The following is a 20,974-nucleotide window of genomic DNA, read 5'->3' on the forward strand; positions in this document are numbered from 1 at the left end:
GTGTGAACCCAGCCATAGTCGGGTTTTTCCAAGTTATTTTGGTGCACAGTGACCCTTATTTACTAAGAGTGTTGTGTAGGTTTCTTTGTGGGTTTTAATTCCCTACAATTTATTTTCCACGGTATTTACTAAGGTTTCCCTATATTCTCCACTTTCCCTACATTTTGCTTTTTTTTTTTTTTACCCATGTTCTGATCTGTCGGGTTTTCCTCACCTCAAATCCACCACATTTTATGTGGAAACCTTAGTAAATATGTTGGGTTTTTGTGAAAATGTCGGGAGCACGCCCCTTTTCAGAGACCACACCCCTTTTACCAGCGGCCACTCCCCTTTTCAGGTTTTCTTAGCAAAATGGAGAGTTAGTCGTGGGTTTTTTTCAATTCTGGCGCAAATTCTGGCGCAATGCAACAGAATCTGGTGCACAACCCGACAAAACATGTTGGGTTTGCAATAGTAAATGAGGGCCATAATGTATATTGGTCAATATGTATACAATTGTGTACAAGGTTGTATAGTAAATGTATAGGACCTTCCGGGGTCATGTGATATTGTCATGTGATGTACCCAGAGAACCTCGAGGCTTGACAACCAATGGGATTAGTCCAGCCCCCCTAGTATATAAGGGGCTGTAGTCTCTAAATTCGCTCTCTTCTCTCTTATCTATATCTATATCTTATCTATAACTATATATACCACTATACCTTCGGGTGGTATTGAGGATAAACCATTCCCTGGCGTCACAAATACGAGGGGTTAATGCCATCTGCCCCTAGGGTGACAACATCTGCCCTCATCACTCCCCGTTACCACACTAATTACTGTGACACAGGGAGAGATGAGGGGACACTAATGACTGTGACACAGGAAGAGATGAGAGGACACTAATGACTGTGACACAGAGAGAGATGAGGTGGACACTAATGACTGTGACACAGGGAGAGATGAGGGGACACTAATTACTGTGACACAGGGAGAGATGAGAGGACACTAATGACTGTGACACAGGGAGAGATGAGGGGACACTAATTACTGTGACACAGGGAGAGATGAGAGGACACTAATGACTGACACAGGGAGAGATGAGGGGACACTAATGACCGACACACAGGGAGATGGGGGGACACTAATGACTGTGACATGGGGAGAGATGAGGGGACACTAATGACTGTGACACAGGGAGAGATGAGAGGACACTAATGGACTGACACAGGGAGAGATGAGGGGACACTAATGACTGTGACACAGGGAGAGATGAGGGGACACTAATGACTGTGACACAGGGAGAGATGAGAGGACACTAATGACTGTGACACAGGGAGAGATGAGGGAACATGAATGACTGTGACACCTGGGGAGATGAGGAAACATTGATGACTGTAACACGGGGAGAGATAAGAAGACACTAAAGACTGTGACACAGGGAGAGATGAGGGGACACTAATGGCTGTGATACAAGGAAAGATGAAGGGACATTAATAACTGTGACACTGAGAGATAAGGGGATATCAATGAGTATGACACACAGAGATATAAGGGGGACATTAATGACTGTGACACAGGGAGAGATGAGGGGACACTAATGACAGTGACACACAGGAGGAGAGATGAGGGGACACTAATGACTGTGCTACCAGGAGAAATGAAGGGACATAAATGACCGTGACACTGAGACAGAAAGAGATAAGGGGATACTAATGACTGACACAGGGAAAGATGAGGGGACACTAATGACTGTGACACAGGGAAAGATGAGGGGACACTAATGACTGTGACACAGGGAGAGATAAAAGGACACGAAAGACTGAGGGGAGAGGATACTAATATATACAGTATATGCTGCAGTAAGTCAGTGTTTCCCAATCAGGGTGCCACCAACTTTTGCAACGGCTGTCCGGGCATGCTGGGAGTTGTAGTTTTGCAACAGCTGAAGACACCCTGAATGGAACACACTACTCTGGAGGATAGTGAAAGGGTTAAGCAGCTGGCGCACAGCACTTGGCTGGAGGAGGCTTATTTTTTCCCGCTGTTACGGCTACATGGTAATTGAATGCATGTTCTACGGCTCCCGTGTATCATCTTTATGGAAATTTGACATTTCAGAAATTCAGTACAAAAGACCGGTCATATTCAGTCTGTGGGGGGGGGGGGGGGGTAAGGAATTAACGCCCTCCGCAGACATGCAGATTATATTCTATCTCGGCTGGAACACAAACACATTATCAATTCCGCAACCCCCAGACCCCCCCCCCCCGAAACCCCCTCCAGCAAGTTTAACCACACGAGTCATCCGCGATACGCGAAAGCGGACGGATCTGAGGCTGCACCTTAAAGGGATGACGGAAGATAAGAGGAAGAAGGCGAATGTTGTGTCAACTTGTTGTGGAGACGTCTTAGAGGATTAAATGGAGGCAGAACATTCATTACATTCCCTCTACAACTGATGCAAAAAGCTGACATTTACATGGAAATAGGATTGGCGCGCAAACATTCGTGTGATGAGGGCAGATGTTGTTACCCTAGGGGCAGATGGCATTAACTCCTTGTATTCGTGACGCCAGGGCAGGGTTTAGCCTAAAACCACCCGAAGATATACCGCTGGATCCTGGGCTAGGCACGGGGGGGGGGGGGGGGTCAATAAAGACTCCGACGCCAAGTTACGGACAGCGGCAGCTTTACTGAGGGTAGACAGATGGTAAAGTCTATACAGTTCAGCCAGGGCCCAAGGAGGTGACCAGTGACTCAGAGCAGTGGCGTTGCGACCCGGGTGCGGGGGGTGCGGCCCGCACCGGGTGACACCAACCTAATGGGGTGACACCAAGACGCTCCGCAGCACCCCCCCCCCCAGCTACACCGACACCCCCCATCTGTGCCCGACCGGCCTCCCGTCCGTCAGCAGCCCCCTCCTCACCTCCGCTGTGTGTGCGGTGCGCCCGTCCGTCAGCAACCCCCCCCCTTTCACCTGCACTGTGCGCCCGTCCGTCATCACACCCCCCCTCACCTTCACCAGCCCTGTGCCCGGCCTCCGCTCCCACGTCTGCGCTGGCCTGACGTCACACCGCATGGCCGCGCAGGAGGACGTCAGTTACGTCACTCGCAGGCGCCCGGTGAGAAGGAGCGCTGCGCTGGATGGGTGAGTGTGTGTGTCTGTCTCTCGCTATCTATGTTTGTGTGTATGACTCTGTGTGTGTGTGACTGTGTATGTATGTGTGTGACTGTGTGACTCTGTGTATTTGTGTGACTGTGTGTGTGTGTGACTGTGTGACTCTGTGTGTGTCTGTCTGTGAGTGTGTGTCTCTCTGACTGTGTGTGTTTGTGTGTCTCTCTGTGTTGTATGTTTTTTTTTTTTGTGTGTGTGTGTGGGGGGGTTGAACCAGCGATCTAATGTGGGGAGACTTTGACCCATTGTGGGGAACCTGCAAGGGAACCTGCGGCCTAATGTGGGGAAACTACTACCAAATGTGCGGAGTCTATGCTACCTAATGTGGGGAATATGTGCTACCAAATGTGGGGAGTCTATGCTACCTTATGTGGGGAATCTGTGCTACCTTCTGTGGGGAATCTGTGCTACCTAATGTGGGGAAATTGCTACCTAATGTGGGGAATCTGTGCTACCTAATGTGGGGAAATTGCTACCTAATGTGGGGTAACTGGTAGCTAATGTGGGGGAACTGGTACCAAATGTGGGGAATCTATGCTACCTAATGTGGGGAAACTGCTACCTACCTAATGTGGGGAAACTGCTACCTACCTAATGTGGGGGAACTGCTGCCTACCTAATGCTCCCCCCTGGCAGTAGCACCCTCATTATCCACCAGCAACCCCCCCCCCCCCCCAGCAGCACCTCCATCAACATATCCTGATGGTGGATGATGGCGGTGCTCCTGCCAGGAGGATGATCCTGCCGATGGATGATGGGGGTGATACTGCCAGGGGGGATGGCCAGTAGCACCCTCATCATCCTCCAGCAACACCCCCCCAGTAGTAGCACCCCCATCATCCACTAGCAACACCACCAATACCCCCCTCCCGTGGTAAAGCATCAGCTAACGGATGTTGAGGGGTGTTACTGCGGTTGTGGTATTATATTCAGAGGGTGCACTGTATGGCAACGCTAAATTCAGAGGGTGCAGTTTGTGGTAGTATTATATTCAGAGGGCGCAGTGGGTGGTAGTATTATATTCAGAGGGCGCAGTGGCTGGTAGTATTATATTCAGAGGGTGCAGTTTGTGGTAGTATTATATTCAGAGGGCGCAGTTTGTGGTAGTATTATTAGAGATGAGCAAACTTAGAGTAAATTCGATTCATCACGAACTTCTCGGCTCGGCAGTTGATGACTTATCCTGCGTAAATTAGTTCAGCCTTCAGGTGCTCCGGTGGGCTGGAAAAGGTGGATACATTCCTAGGAAAGAGTCTCCTAGGACTGTATCCACCTTTTCCAGCCCACGGGAGCACCTGAAAGCTGAACTAATTTATGCAGGAAAAGTCATCAACTGCCCAGCCGAGAAGTTTGTGACGAGTTGAATTTACTGTAGTTTGCTCATCTCTAAGTATTTTATTCAGAGGGCGCAGTGGGTGGTAGTATTATATTCAGAGGGTACAGTATGTGGCGATATTATATTCAGGGGTACAGTATGTGGCAGATTTATATTCAGGGGTACAGTATGTGGCAGATTTATATTCAGAGGGTACAGTATGTGGCAGATTTATGTTCAGAGGGCACAGTGTGTGGTAGTATTATATTCAGAGGACGCAGTGGGTGGTAGTATTATATTCAGAGGGTACAGTATGTGGTAGTATTATATTCAGTGGGTACAGTGTGTGGGGGTATTATATTCAGTGGGTACAGTGTGTGGGGGTATTATATTCAGTGGGTACAGTGTGTGGCGGTATTATATTCAGGGGTACAGTATGTGGCAGATTTATATTCAGAGTGTACAGTATGTGTTGGTATTATATTCAGAATGTACAGTGTGTGGTAGTATTATATTCAGTGGGTACGGTGTATGGAAGGTTTATAATCAAAGAGTATAGTGTATAGTAGTATTATATTTAGAGGATACAGTGTCTGGCAGGTTTATAATAATACTTGTTTTCATATAGAGGATGAGAATGCGCTGACATAGTGAGGAGACGTCTGGGCGTCACATTCTACAGACAGAAGTTTTAGCTGGAACAGGCGGTATGTACCATCTGAATTAGATAAGGGAAGACTATAGAGAAGACGTCACCTGTAGTCACTGATATCATTGTGTATTCTCCTCACTATAGAGAAGACGTCACCTGTAGTCACTGATATCATTGTGTATTCTCCTCACTATAGAGAAGACGCCACCTGTAGTCACTGATATCATTGTGTATTCTCCTCACTATAGAGAAGACGTCACCTGTAGTCACTGATATCATTGTGTATTCTCCTCACTATAGAGAAGACGTCACCTGTAGTCACTGATATCATTGTGTATTCTCCTCACTATAGAGAAGACGCCACCTGTAGTCACTGATATCATTGTGTATTCTCCTCACTATATAGAAGACGTCACCTTTAGTGACTGATATCATTGTGTATTCTCCTCACTATAGAGAAGACGTCACCTGTAGTCACTGATATCATTGTATATTCTCCTCTCTATGTCCTATCAGAGCTGTAGTCGCTTGTCAGTTCTACAGTTATGATGAGTGAAACTACAACTCCCAGCATAACCTCACCACTGCTCAAAGGGGTACTCTACTGGAAAACATTTTTTTTTATCAACTGGTGCTACAAAGTTAAACAGATTTGTAAATTTCTTCTATTTAAACATCTTAATCCTTCCAGTACTTATTAGCTGCTGTATAAGCGATTCACAGGAAGTTATTTTCTTTTTTAATTTCTTTTCTGTCTGACCACAGTGCTCTGTGCTGACACCTCTGTCCATGTCAAGAACTGTCCATAGTAGGAGCAAATCCCCATAGCAAACCTATCCTGCTCTGGACAGTTCCTGACATGGACAGAGGTGTCAGCAAATAGCACTGTGGTCAGACTGGAAAGAACTACACAACTTCCTGTGGAGCATACACCAGCTTATAAGTACTGTAAGTATTAAGATTTTAAATAGAAGTAATTTAAAAATCTGTTTAAACTTTCTGGCACCAGTTGATATAAAAGTAAATGTTTTCCAGTGGAGTACCCCTTTAAGTAATTCTGGGAGCTGTATATTTCAATGGTGAAAACTTCTTTAACACTTTCCCAATTTGTGGCAACTGGTATATCTGATTATTATACTGGAATTTCTCACAATGCGCTACAACAGTGGTGTCTGTCACAACAGGCTAAAAACTTACTGAGGGGGGGGGGGTGACACCATTTTCTACCGCACCGGGTGACACCAACCCTAGCAACGCCACTGACTCAGAGACCGTAAAGGAGTACTCCGGTAGAATTTTTTTTTTTAATGAACTGGTTGCCAGAAAGTTAAACAGATTTGTAAATTACTTCAATTAAAAAAAATATGAATCCTTCCACTACTTATTAGCTGCTGAATACTATAGAGGAAATTCTTTTCTTTTTGGAACACAGAGCTCTCTGCTGACATCACGAGCACAGTGCTCTCTGCTGACCTCTGCTGTCCATTTTTTGGAACTGTCCAGAGCAGCATTTGTTTGCTACGGGGATTTTCTTCTACTCTTGACAGTTCTTAAAATGGACATAGATGTCAGCAGAGAGCACTGTGATCATGATGTCAGCAGAGAGCTCTGTGTTCCAAAAAGAAAATAATTTCCTCTGTAGTATTCAGCAGCTAATAAGTACTGGAAGGAGGCCCAGGGGGCACTGTAGGGAGGCTGCCTGACAGGACAGCAAGGGTACAGGGTAACACCTCACATACTGGGCCACCACACATTGATTGGGGAGACTAAACAGGGGTCACCTTCACCCCACAGGCACATCCCGAGGAGCGGATAAAGGCTTCTAGAATATTTAGAATTAAATTAAACAGAATGAAAAAAAAAAAAAACCCTGAACATTCAGGTAGCGAAGATATAGGATATTGTTGACAATCTCACATAGAACTGTAGCTCACAGCCAGTACTTGTATGTGTAGGAAGTTGTGTAGTCCTCTCATTGTCAGTATGGTGTTGTCTCAGCAACTCACTGGCTCCTCCCTCTCTCTTCACAGGAAGTGGTGTTATCCTCTCATTGTCAGTGTGGTGTTTCAGCAGCTCCCCGACCTCTCCTGACTGGAAGTTGTGTAATTCTCTCATGGTCAGTGTGGTGGTGTCTCAGCAGTTCCCCAATTTCTCCCTCTCTTCTGACAGGAAATTTGTGTAGTTCTATTATTTTCAGCGTGGTGTTGTCTCAGCAGCTTCCTGGCTCCTCTCTTTCTTCTGATAAGAAGTTGTGTAGTCCTCTCACTGTCAATGAGGTTATGTCTCAGCAGCTCCCCATGTCCTTCTTCTCTTCTTACAGGAAGTTGTGTTGTCCTCTCATTGCCAGTGTAATGTTGTCTAAGCAGCTGCCTGGCTCCTCCCTCTCTCCTGACAGGAGGTTGTGTAGTCCTCTCACTGTCAGTGTTGGGTTGTCTCAGCAGCTGCTCAGCTCCTCCCTTTGTCCTGACAGAAAGTTGTATTGTCAATGTGGTATTGTCTCAGCAATTCCCAGCTCTGTCCCTCACTCCTTACAGGAAGTTGTGTCGTCCTTTCCCTTTCAGTGAGGTTATGTCTCAGAAGCTCCTCATGTCCTTCCTCTCTTCTTACAGGAAGTTGAGTAGTCCTCTCATTGTCAGTGTAATGTTGTCTAAGCAGCCCCCCATTTCCTTCCCCTCTCTCAAGACAAGGCATCATTCTCTGCAGTCTCAGGAGGTGTGGATGGATTTTGTCTCTGAACTCTAGCCCCGCCCCCTGACTGATGTCATCACCTTTGACCAGCCCCTACATTCTATATCACCATCTCCCTGTCATATACACGTGTGCATATATACAGGGATGTGGAAATCCTATCACCCGACGCCCGGGACATATAGTTCTGTGCACCGGGCAGGTGAATTTTTCATGCACTAAGCCATGTTTCGGGCAAGCAAGGCCGGACCCACTTCCCCCTTTATTTTTATTATGCCGGTGTGAGGTGCAGGAGCGGGCGCAGACTGGCATGGTACGCAAGTATGCAGCTCACACTGGCGCTCAGGGTGTATGGAGCGGGCTCCTGACTTGAGCCCGCTCCATACCTGGCGGCCCCCAACTGATATCAGTAGCCGGGGGCCGCCACTAATAGCCTAGCATGCGGCTGTTAACCCTTTAGATCGCCGCTGTCAAAGTTGACAGCGGTGTCTACAAAGACCTGTTAACCATCCGTGGTGGTCTAGTGAGGTGGACCCTTATTTACAGACTATTTTGGTTGAAATTATTTTATCTACCAGGACAAGTGGATTTTCATGAGGGACAAGTAGATTGTGTTCTGTTTTAGTCCCTTGGACAAGTAGATTTTTTTGTAGATGTCCACACCCCTGTATATATATATCTTTAATAGGACATTAAAGGAGAACTCCAGTCTTGAAAAATGTATCCCCTATCCTAAGGATGGGGTATAAGTTTCAGATCATGGGGGGGTCCAACCGCTGGGGCCCCCCGTGATCTCCTGTACAGGGCCCCGGCAGCATGAAGCGGCGGCTGACACGCCCCCTTAATACAACTCTATGGCAAAGCCGGAGTGCTGTCTTTGGCAATCTCTGGCATCTCTGCCATAGCGCTGTATTGAGGGGGCGTGTCGGACGCCGCTTCGTGCTGTGGTCGACATGCGCTCTATGGCCAACAAGCCGGGGTCCCGTACAGGAGATCGCGGGGGGCCCCAACGGTCGGACCCCCCGCGATCTGAAACTTATCACCTATCCTTAGGATAGGGGCTAAGTTTTTCAGGACTGGACTACTCCTTTAACGCTAAGTTTCCCACCCCTTTTTTTTTTCTGTCAGATTTTGGAATACTGCCGCTGCAGTTTTTGAGCCAAAGTCAGAAATGTATTCAAAAGGAATAGGACATATAAAGGAAGGACTTACACTTCTCCTCCCTTATGGATCCACTTCTGACTTAGGCTCAAAAACTGCAGTGGCAGATTTCCAAAAACTGCCGGGAAAAAAAAGCAAGTGGAAACTCAGCCTTAGTGAAGAATGAGGTGTGGTTATAGCATGCTGTCTGGTGCTGAGCAATGCCACAGGCAGAGGAGCAGACAGGGAATAAATACAGCAGCTTTTCAAGACTTGTGTGAAGAGATGGTCTGCTGTGGGGAGCAATGTTCTGCAGATGCTCTGGGGCGGCTGGCAGGAGTGCTAATGGAGAGAAGAAGGCGGCAGGGTGGGAGGGCTGTGATAAAAAAAGAAAAGAAAAACAAGAAAAAAAGACGTGGTTTCTAATGGCTGGAGGTGCCCAAGTGCAGTTGTGCCTTTATACTGGGGGAGCAGATCCTGCCCTTGTAGTCTGTTGCTAAGGCCGATCCCCAGCATAAAATGCATACAATGGGGGATTCCTGCAGCGGACTACAAGTGCCACAATGGCCTCCTACACCAGATAAACGGTGTGGATGTGTAACATATAGAGTAATACATACATTTCGGTGCACTACTGTGGTGAATGTACAGTAACATATGACTAACCCTCAAAATGATGTTAAAATTGAGACATTAGCCAGTATATCATTATATGAACGACATACCTGAGCCCGCACACCAATGCCAAGGTTTCTCAAGTGGCACAGGACCTACCTAACACTAACCTACCCGTGCCGTATGGGCGATACCAGGGGCCAGTGGGCAATTAGGTCCGACTCGCAGCCTGCTCCCAGTTCACTCCAGTATGGCTGAACACACATACAATGGGAGGAGGGAGAAAGGCTATGAGCCCCCCCCACCCAAGTAGGCTGATATGTTGCCGGCCTCACAGGTGCACCAAACTGTTCCAAACGCTGGAGCCGGTGCATTGCCGTGGAATGAGATTTGCCATAGAATGAGATGGTCCGCCTCCATCACATCCTACTGGCTCTCTCGTGTCACGTGACATATTTAAACGTCACGCATCGATGCGCACAGTAGTGTCAGTTTGGTCTCCTCTCCCTGTGATAGCTGAAGCTGTACGGAGCTCTCATGGCCTCTGTGGCCCGACAGAAGATCACACATGTACGCAGCTCATACGGCTGCCTCATATACATTTACTGTATTATGACATGTCCTGTTGATCCACAGCGCTATCGGAATCCCTATGCCCGATGGCGCTGTCATCAGTGTGCGTCCCCGCGAGCGCCCCACGCCCGCATCTCTACTCCCCGTCCCCCGCAGCTCTACTCCCCGTCCCCCGCATCTCTACTCCCCGTCCCCGTCCCCTGTGAACGCTCAGGGAGTGATCCACAGCGCTATGGGGATTCCTACGCCCGATGGCGCTGTCATCAGTGTGCGTCCCCGCGAGCGTCCCACGCCCGCAGCTCTACTCCCCGTCCTCCGCCCCCCGCAGCTCTACTCCCCGTCCCGTTAACGCTCAGGGAGCGGGGAACAGAAAGTAGAGCATCGGGCGCAGGTAAAGTAGTACTGCGCATGCGCAGCACTATGCGAATAACTTTACCTGCGCCCGATGCTCTACTTTCTGTTCCCCGCTCCCTGAGCGTTAATGGGACGGGGAGTAGAGCTGCGGGGGGCGGAGGACGGGGAGTAGAGCTGCGGGGGACGGGGAGTAGAGCTGCGGGGGACGGGGAGTAGAGCTGCGGGCGTGGGGCGCTCGCGGGGACGCACACTGATGACAGCGCCATCGGGCATCGGGATCCCCATAGCGCTGTGGATCAACAGTAAATGTATATGAGGCAGCCGTATGAGCTGCGTACGTGTGTGAACTTCTGTCGGGCCACAGAGGCCATGAGAGCTCCGTACAGCTTCAGCTATCACAGGGTGAGGAGATCCTCTCCCTGTGATAGCCAAACTGACACTACTGTGCGCATCGATGCGTGACGTTTAAATATGTCACGTGACACGAGAGAGCCAGTAGGATATGATGGAGGCGGACCATCTCATTCTATGGCAAATCTCATTCCACGGCAATGCACCGGCGCCGGGAGCTCGTGACGTCATAGCACCGCACCATCATGCCCCACCCCCTCAATGTAAGTCTATGGGAGGTGGCGTGACGTCACAAGCTCCCGGTGCCGGCTCCAGCGTTTGTTCCAAACGCTGAGCAGCGAAGTACCCCTTTAATGCGCATCCATTTTAACATCCTTTTGAGGGTTAGTCATACGTTACTGTCTACATCTACCACAGTAGGGCACCTACATTTATGTATTATAAAAAAAAATAAGAGAAGGCAATGCCTACTGGGAATTGTAGTACTGAGCAACTGCTCATCCAATAATTAAAGAGGGACTCCATGGCTCCAGCGTTCCTAACATCTTGTTCCGCCCCTCGTGACATCACACCATGCCCCTCCGCCCCTCGTGACATCACACCACGGCCCCTCAATGCAAGTCTATAGGAGGGGGCGTGGCATCCGCCACGCCCCCTCCCATAGACTTGCATTGAGGGGGCATGGTGTGACATCATAAGGGGCCGCCAGCACCCAGCGTTCTAAATGAATGCCAGCTGCTGCACAGAGATCACGGGGGTCCCAGCTGTGGGGCCCCAGCGATCATCCATCATTTCCCCATCCATTGGATAGGGGATAAAATGTCTAGGGTCGGAATACCCCTTTAAAACCAGGAATTACAGGACTACAACAAATGACAGGACCCCCAAAACAAATATATTTCAGAACTGGGGCAGACAGGTTAGGGATGCTGTATTCTCCCCGTGATGTCGGAGTACCTCTTTAAGCCTATCTTTCATCACTCATCTACCTGGTTTGTTTTCACAGCTCAATTCCCAGAGGAATCACCCTTTAAAACTAAACAATCCCCATAAAATATATCTTTTTCGGGAAATGTAGGCTATAAATAATATAGGCACAATAATTTTTTTCTCAAGTGCTCCTAAGAACTCATCTTCCCCCGAAAATACCAGTTTACAGAAAACTGAGAGCGGCTTCGGCGATGCAAATTTACACGGCAGCCTTCAATAAATGTGGAGAAAATACAAATGAAAAGAGCAAAATAGAATATGGAAAAAATGCAAAGAGTAAGCAAAAACGTACAGACACAACCTATGCAATTAATCTGCCGTAATACACAGAGGGGGAGGGGAGGGAGGGGGGAGCCATAGAAGCCAGTCTATCAATGGTTAAAGGGGTACTCCGGTGGAAAACTATTTTTTTCAAATCAACTGTTGCCAGAAAGTTAAGCAGATTTGTAAATTACTTCTATTAAAAAATCTTAATCCTTCCAGTACTTATCAGCTGCTGTATGCTCAACAGGAAGTTGTGTAGTTATTTTCTGTCTGACCACAGTGCTCTCTTGCTGACACCTCTGTCCGTGTCAGGAACTGTCCAGAGCAGGAGAGGTTTGCTATAGGGATCTGCTCCTACACTGGACAGATCCTAAAATGGACAGAGGTGTCAGCAGAGAGCACTGTGGTCAGACAGAAAAGAAATGAAAAAAGAAAAGAACTTCTTGTGGAGCATACAGAAGCTGATAAGTACTGGAAGGGTTAAGATTTTTTAAGATAGAAGTAATTTAAAAATTTGTTTTAACTTTCTGGCACCAGTTGATTTGAAAAAAAAAAATTTGTTTTCCACCGGAGGACCCCTTTAACCTAAATAGGTCCGGCTATGCCTGGAGATTATACTACAATATGAACACTACTCAAATCGTACAGGTTCTACAGTGAAGGAAATAAGTATTTGACCCCCTGCTGATATTGTAGCTTTGTCCACTGATAAAGAAAGGAACCGTCTATAATTTTAATGGTCGGTTTATTTGACAGTATAACAAGAAAATAAAAACAAAAACATTTCAGATAAATGATGTACTGATTTGCATTTTGTTCAGTGAAATAAGTATTTTTGGTCCCCAGCTGTCTTTAATACAGGTACCAAGGTGAGAGTAGGAGCACTCTCTTAAAGGGAGTGCTCCTAATCTCAGCTTGTTACCTGTATAAAAGACACGTGGGAGCAAGAAGCAATCAATCAACCAGATTCCAAACTCTCCACCATTGCCAACACAAAAGAGCTGTCCAAGGATGTCAGGGACCAGATTTCACATGCCAGTCCTTAGTACAGTTCTCTTGCCCGTAGCATTTGGCTGATTCATTAAAGGGGTACTCCGCTGCTCGGTGTCTGGAACAAACTGTTCCGAATGCTAGAGCCAGCGCCAGAAGCTCATGACGCCATAGCCCCGCCCCCATATGACGTCACACCCCGCCCCCTCAATGCAAGTCTATGGGAGGGGGCGTGACGGCCGTCACGCCCCCTACCATAGACTTGCATTGAGGGGGTGGGACGTGACATCATTTGGGGGCGAGGCTATGACGTCAGGAGGCATCTCCATGACGCCGGCTCCAGCGTTCGGAACAGTTTGTTCCAAACACTGAGCAGCGGAGTACCCCTTTAAGAGGCTATGACCTCCTAATGAATCAGGTGTTGCTCCGGTTCTCCTGCATGCTAGACGTTAAAATCTACACCAGCTGCTTTGGTGGAGTCAACTCTCATTCCAGCTGTATTTAAAGGGGTACTCCGGCCCTAAGACATCTTATCCCCTATTCAAAGGATAAGGGATAAGATGTCTGATCGTGGGGGTCCCGCCACTGGGGACCCCTGCATTCTCTCATGCAGCACCGACCTGCCTCAGCTGCACAAAGCGATGATCGCTCCGTGTCTGAAGCCTCAGGACCATGGGGCCATCACGCCCCGTCCCATAGGCTTGCATTGAGGGGGTGGGGCGTGATGTCACAAGGGGCGGAGTCATGATTTCACGACACTCTGGCCCCGTGGTCATCAGGCTTCAGACATGGAGCGATCATGGATTGCGGGGGTCCCCAGCGGTGTGACCCCCGCGATCAGACATCTTATCCCCTATCCCTTGGATAGGGGATAAGATGTCTTAGGGCCGGAGTACCCCTTTAACAGCCACAACTATGGCCTCCAGTAGCTGTAGTTGTGTTGCAGTGAGAGCAGTCGGAGGCCAGACAGGATCAGCATGCAGAACCTAACCATGCTTTGACATGTGAACATCTCAGCGAGGCTCCTGATGATCCACTACAGTGACGAAACGCAGCGTTGAGGATAAGGTCATATAATCTATGGACATGGTTTATATATTTATACATCTTCATTGAATTTTGTACAAAATAGCACCTTATAAGCTGTTTGCCTGATTTGCACCACACTTTATCCTTTGTGTTTGTATGTTATTATTTGGACACAATAGGGCATTGTAGTGTAGGGCATAGGGTTCGGAGATATGGGGGTCGCCCTTTCTAGGGCGAGTGCCCCAGTTATGTATCAAACAGCCAGGGCAGCTATATACGAGTAAGGGAAGAATATAGGGGTCATCCACGGAGTCCCCTATAGGGTCACGGCAGGTAGTCTAGGGACAGTATTCACATTATCCCTTTGATTTCTGTATCTTTCTGAACTACCTTGTGGTTTATTATGACCCTTTCTCTATGGTGCTGTGTGTTGCCAAATTAGACTCTTTTATATTTATTCACTAGTCACATTTATTGCACCTGTTTATGTTTACTCTTGAATTTTAATAGTGATTTATAAAAATTAATATTTTATCTTTGTACACCGTACAACCCAGTTTCTGTGGATTTTTGTTTGGCTATTGGTGGGGTTTTGAATAATTTCCCTGATTGGGTTATTCATGGTATTCTTCTCTCATCTAGAAGCCACAGCTACTTTGACCGCAGCATCTAAGAGGCTTATTCCTGGATTTGGAGCCATCTCTGATCCCAGCTGTAGTTAGTCGCCACAACTATGGCCTCCAGTAGCCATAGTTGTGTTGCAGTGAGAGCAATCAGAGGCCAGACAGGACCGGTTTCCAAAATGTAACCACCTAAAAGCCACCGTTGCTATTGACTGTGGCATCTAGGGGGCTAAATGCTGAAATTGGAACCATCTCTGATGCCAGCTGTGTGGAGGGGGTCAGCTCCTGAGCTGGCTTTATACTCCCTGACCAGACATTTGATGCGGCTGTCCAGGCATGCTGGCAGTTGTAGTTTTGCAAGAGCTGGAGAACCACAGGTGGGAGACCACCAAAGTGGGGGTTCAAACCTGGCTTGTCCCATCCCCTTTGTTATGGGTGTTAAGGCCCTATTATTATCAGCCTGAAGGCATTCACGTAGCCTCCAGTAGCCATAGTTGTGTTGCAGTGAGAGCAATCGGAGGCAGGACCAGCAAGCAGAATTCAACAACCTAGAAGCCACGGTCACTATTGACTGCGGCATCTAGGGGGCTAATTGCTGGAATTGGAGCCATCTCCGATCCCAGCTGTGTTTAGCAGCCACAACTATGGCCTCCAGTAGCTATAGTTTTGCATATATAGTGTTGCAGTGAGAGCAGTCAGGGAGCAGACAGGACCAGCATGCAGAATCTAACCACCTATAAGCCACAGTCACTATTGACCACGGCATCTAAGAGGCTAAATGCTGAAATTAGAGCTATCTTTAATCCCAGCTGTAGTTAGCAGTCACCGTAAGTGAAGGGAGGGCAGCTCCTGACATTTGATGTACATGAGTCTTTAATAGCATCTTACCCCCATAACAAAGGGGATGGAACTAGCCAGGTTTTAACCCCCACTCTACAAGGGCCTCTTTGCAAACTCATGGTATTCCCCTATAGCAGTGGTCTCCAACCTGGTGCTCTCCAGCTGTTGCAAAACTACAACTCCTAGCATGCCCGGACAGCCAGAGGCTGGGAGTTGTAGTTTTGCAAAAGCTGTAGAGCCACAGGTTGGAGACTTCCCCCCCCCCCCCCCCCCCCCCCGCTCTATAGAAGCCATGACCTTGCCTACGGTCAGCCTTTGATTCTGAAGTCTCCTGCATTTCTATTCCCTTGGCGTCTGGCAGGAAACTATGCGGCGCTCTCTACTTTCCTCCACCGCCTCGCGCTGGGATTTGATTTGCAGTTTTTGCACAGGTGATAAATATGCCACAAATGAGACGATTATATTTTTGAAACTGTCACTAAAACAATTTCTAATTAAGACAAAGTAGAAGAAAGGACATAATTAACCGGAGTCTGCAGATGGTAAAAGGTTTTCGCACTTCTTGGAATGTTCTCTTGTGCTGGAGGAAGACTTAGCAGACTGTCTTCTTCTTACTGCCAACAATTCAGTCATATTCCCTTTTTTTTTGCTGCAGGGAGGGGACAGCAAGTACCAGAAGAATGGCGAAGTATGCAGCCTGGCGCTACGCCCATAGAATACAGTTTCTGCATCTGTGCTTTGTTGTGACCAGTAAGTGCACTGCTATGGGGGCTCAGGACGTGAATTACCCCATATCCCCCCCAAGATATCATATACAGTAATACTGGCTATGTCCTCACATCTGTAGTATGCAGTGTGGGCATCTATATATTTGTACTTATCTTGACAGAATAATACCCCTGACATGACTTATGCAGTGTCTTAGTAATATGGATTTAATCAGTGACCTAGTAAATATCTAGCCCCCTTCCGAATTGATTATGAGTGCATGCACAAAAGTAAATCACACACAGACACACATTGTCAGCGTTAACATAATTCTAGCTTTATTAGGCAGTCGTACAGGTTATATAGCCATTGCAATTAACATAAGTTCCCACCCTCACTAGGGAGGTATTGAAAGAGCTTTATTTGTCATTCAGTCGTCATTACAAGTCATACAATAAATTACAATCACACAAAGCATGACAGTACAATATACAGCACAGGTTCCCTAAGCTATACACCGTACCACATGCTATGCTAACACTCCGCACCATCACTCGATATCGAAGAAACACAGCCGAAAAACAACAACATATTACAGTCTGTGATCGGGGAGAAGTATGGGATCATATAAGGTATGCTTTCTCTGTTAGTTTTTTGGTGAAAACTTCTAGGCGTTGGCCAGGACAGGAAGTTCCTCTACATGATGGGAGGAGGGGAAGCAAGGAGCAGAATAGCATGGGGGATGGGCTTTGTCAAATAGTCTTTTTATAATGCATACACGCATGCATATATATATATATATATATATATATATATACACACATACGTATATATATATATATATCCATTACAATCACCCCTTAAAATGACTATTTTACCTTTCCCTAATTTCTGTCATCCTAACTCATCTGCCCCAATTTGTTTTCTCAAATGCTTCACTGTACTTTAGGCGACCCATGGCTTGTTCATGGACCCCCTTAGCCTCAGACTTTACACATATGGAGTCAGATGCTGTCCCTATGGTTCACTGGTTCTATAGATGGTGTTGAAGCTCTGTAATAGGGTATAGGCTTTTCAGTAGTCTCGAAGTCCAAATTCGTCATCACTGGTGTGGCATTCTCGACAGCCTTCTCACACATCTTCTTTAAGCAAGGCAAAACACAACACACAACAAAAGCAAGATTACCAGGATTATAAGTATGGTTATTCCTATTTGGGCTAAAGTCTTTTTCCACCCTCCTATCCAATCAAAGTACTGATCCCAGGAGTCTGAGATTCCAGAATTCTTTTTAAGTTCTGCCGATAGGTTTCTAGTTTCTTTATGGCTATGGTTACTTTTCCATTGGGTCCTGTATTGGCTGGGATATATGTGCAACAGGTCTCCCCAAACATTTTACATACCCCCCCCCCCCATTTTTCTGCTAACGCAATATCCAATAACATATGATTTTGGAATGTCATAATGGATGTGGCACTTAGTTGTTCGGTCTGACCTTTAAGGACATCCACTAAGAAATTTATGAATCTCTGCTGGTTATAATAGATATAATTAATCCAGTCTAAATTCTTATTTTTTGAAATCTGGGGTGTTATAGACTCAAATTCGACTTTTACTTGATCTCTAGCTTTAAATTTATCTGGGACCCCCTTGGGACTCCTATAGCATCAATATACACATGGGGGTCAAGGCTCCCAGCAGGGGCTGCACATTTACTTCTGGAGTGTGGTTTGGGTTCCTTTGTATGTCCGGTAGTGAAAATGTGTATGGGCATAAGAGTATTGGCTAATGTGCATTCTCCAGTCCAATTCCCTTCTAATCGGGTTCTGAGCTTCATATCCCCAAGTATCCCATACCTTACGGTAGTTAACATTTACTCGTCCCACTGGCTAGGCCTATCCTTTCTATATTTTTACACCAAGTATTTCTTTTTCCTTACAATATTATCACCCACTAAGATGCTTATTTCACCCTGCTATTTGTACAGGACACCAATGTTCACCCACTGATTCTCCTCATACAATGTCACATCCTAACAATCCGTTGTTGCATCTCATACATCTATACGGGATCATCATACCTAGATGTCTCTTTCCTCACTTGTTTCCTGAGACACAATCATGGGTTTAATGAACTGGGTAACAATTACAGAATCTGAACTAGGCACAACTTTACAGAAGGGTCTTAGTCATATTTTTTACTGTATATATGGTCAGTACAGTCAGACAAGGACATACTTATATTGGTCCACCTTAGGCAGTTAGATGAAGTCTACTCATAGTCTCTGAAACAGGTAAGATGATTATGGAGTGTGTTGGTCAGGTACCTTTATTGTTTTACCTAGATCATAACAGATGTAAATAATGAAGTCTTTACAAGTCTGAAGTCTGCATTGTTAAATCTTGAGGCCACCCAATGTACGGACATTACTACACACATAGCTCCCTTCTGCTTATGGGGCCATATATGTTAACATGGGGTACAAGACTGTTGGCACACAAAGTTTCATACCAACTCTCCAGATGCCGTCTTTGCCCCGTACCACCTCTTTCTTCTTCCATTGGTCTCTCTCAGCATGCATTGCGGGTTTCTGCAATAGACCTAACCAGACTGATCCACATCTCCCCATCCACCTGTATACTCTGTACCATAATTGTGGGAGGACAGGAGCACTGCAGCCTTGGCAGCCTTCTCCACCATCCAGTCCCCTTGGCTTCTGGGGTTGTTTCCTTCATGTGGGTCTAATCTTTATGATGGCCACCTTCTCTGGCAGCTCTAGGACTTTGAACACTCGAATTACAACCTACAGATTCTACATTTGATTGGTTTGCCCAAGGATTCAAGAAAACTTTTACTCCAATAGGCCCATACTTGTGGTCGGTAATAAAAGTGTACCCATACTCATTATGTCTTACCTTCAGCCAACTCACACATCTCAGTGATCATCTTCCACTCTACTTTCTGAACCAACAGCTCAGATCGAGTGGTTTATTGCATGTGGTCACCATATATCCTGTCTTATGTATTACATCTTTGTACAACGTGGAGCAAGCTTACATTTACAACTCAGCATCAACCATGGAATCTTATCATGATTCTTGAATTCTTAACCTCATAGGTTCAAGACAATTAATTATAATCTGAGAGTAGCAAAGCTACCAAAGAACGGACTTCTTATTCAGCATCTTTAGATTACAATGGGGATCAAAAGTTTGGGCACCCCAGGTAAAAATTTGTATTAATGTGCAGAAAGAAGCCAAAAGGCATCAAATTACAGATTAGACATTCTTATAATATGTCAACAGCAAATTTTGGATGCTAACTTGATGCTATCAGTGAAAAAGCTGAAGTTAAAGAGAGGATGGCTTCTACAAATGGATGATGATCCTAAACACACCTCAAAATCCACGGGAGATTACATCAAGAGGTGTAAACTGAAGGTTTTGCCATGGCCTTCACAATCTCCTGACCTCAACATAATTGAAAATCTATGGATAGACCTTAAAAGAGCAGTGCCTGACAGACAGCCCCGAAATCTCAAAGAACTGGAAGACTTTTGTAAGGAAGAATGGGCAAAGATACCTCAAACAAGAATTGAAAGACTCTTGGCTGGCTACAAAAAGAGTTTACAAGCTGTGATACTTGCCAAAGGGGGCAGTACAAGATATTAACTCTGCGGGGTGCCCAAACTTTTGCAGACGACATTTTTTTGTTTTCTGTTATTTTGAAAATGTAAATGATGGAAATAAAATCTAACTTTTGTTGACATATTATAAAAATGTCTGATCTAATTTGATGCCTTTAGGAGATTTTCCATCTTTCCTTGGCTTCTTTATGCACATTAATATACATTTTTACCTGGGTGCCCAAACTTTTGATCCCCACTGTACACTAAATAATCATTATAAAGTGATCCACTCACAATTGATGTTATTCAAATAAATGCAATGTAGAATGTATAGGTAAATCACATTGTGTATGCAGGTACTATAAACATACTCAATTTCAAATGGTAAATGTACCGTATATTTTCTTCAAGTCGACTGACAGCCTCCTCTCCTGAAACAGAAAGTCACAACCTCCCTATAAGCCCCACCTTTCTCCTTCTACTCCTCTACGTCACTGGTAACCAACCCTTTGAGTCTAGCTTTTTGTTTTCCCTCAGCTTAGCTCAGTCATCAATAACCCTTGAACACTTTACAAGAAGACATACAATAACAATACCAACATGTACAAATACTCAACATACAACACACAGGGCCCAACACACATTCTCATCAAAAATGTAAAAGAATAAATAATATACAGAGCTCTTTCAAAAAATTGGAAAAATCACCTTCATTGTTTATAATGAAATAAACCATTTGCTGATTTTAAATGCTTAATTAATAGTATAATTTTGTAACAATTAAATAGTGATCACTTTTTTTAAAATATCTTTTATTTTTCTTGGCCAAACTTCTTCTCTTGTTACTCCTATAATATAATCAGACAATTAATCGCATCTTTTTGGCATCCATCCTGCGCAACTGTGAAAACAAAACTTATTAGGAAATTAATGAAATATCATCAAATAGGTTCAATAAATACCACGTGGATTTTCTTCTGTTCTTTACCAATCTAAAAGGATCCATTACAACACAAATTTACACAAACAGCTTCAACCATGCTCTCACTCAGCTTTCCT

The 20,974-nt window shown here is 45.8% G+C and overlaps 1 long non-coding RNA gene across 1 annotated transcript in view; it reads left to right on the plus strand.

Annotated features, from left to right (window-relative positions):
* LOC130284963 (uncharacterized) overlaps nt 1-17,106 on the plus strand; it is a 59,004-nt gene extending 41,898 nt beyond the window's left edge. Inside the window, exon 3 of the long non-coding RNA XR_008847202.1 lies at nt 16,237-17,106. This is a non-coding gene — a long non-coding RNA (uncharacterized LOC130284963). The remainder of the gene's footprint in view (nt 1-16,236) is intronic.
* The last annotated feature ends 3,868 nt before the right edge of the window (nt 17,107-20,974 follow it).

Source organism: Hyla sarda, chromosome 8, assembly GCF_029499605.1.
Source record: "Hyla sarda isolate aHylSar1 chromosome 8, aHylSar1.hap1, whole genome shotgun sequence".
Lineage (NCBI taxonomy): Eukaryota > Metazoa > Chordata > Amphibia > Anura > Hylidae > Hyla > Hyla sarda.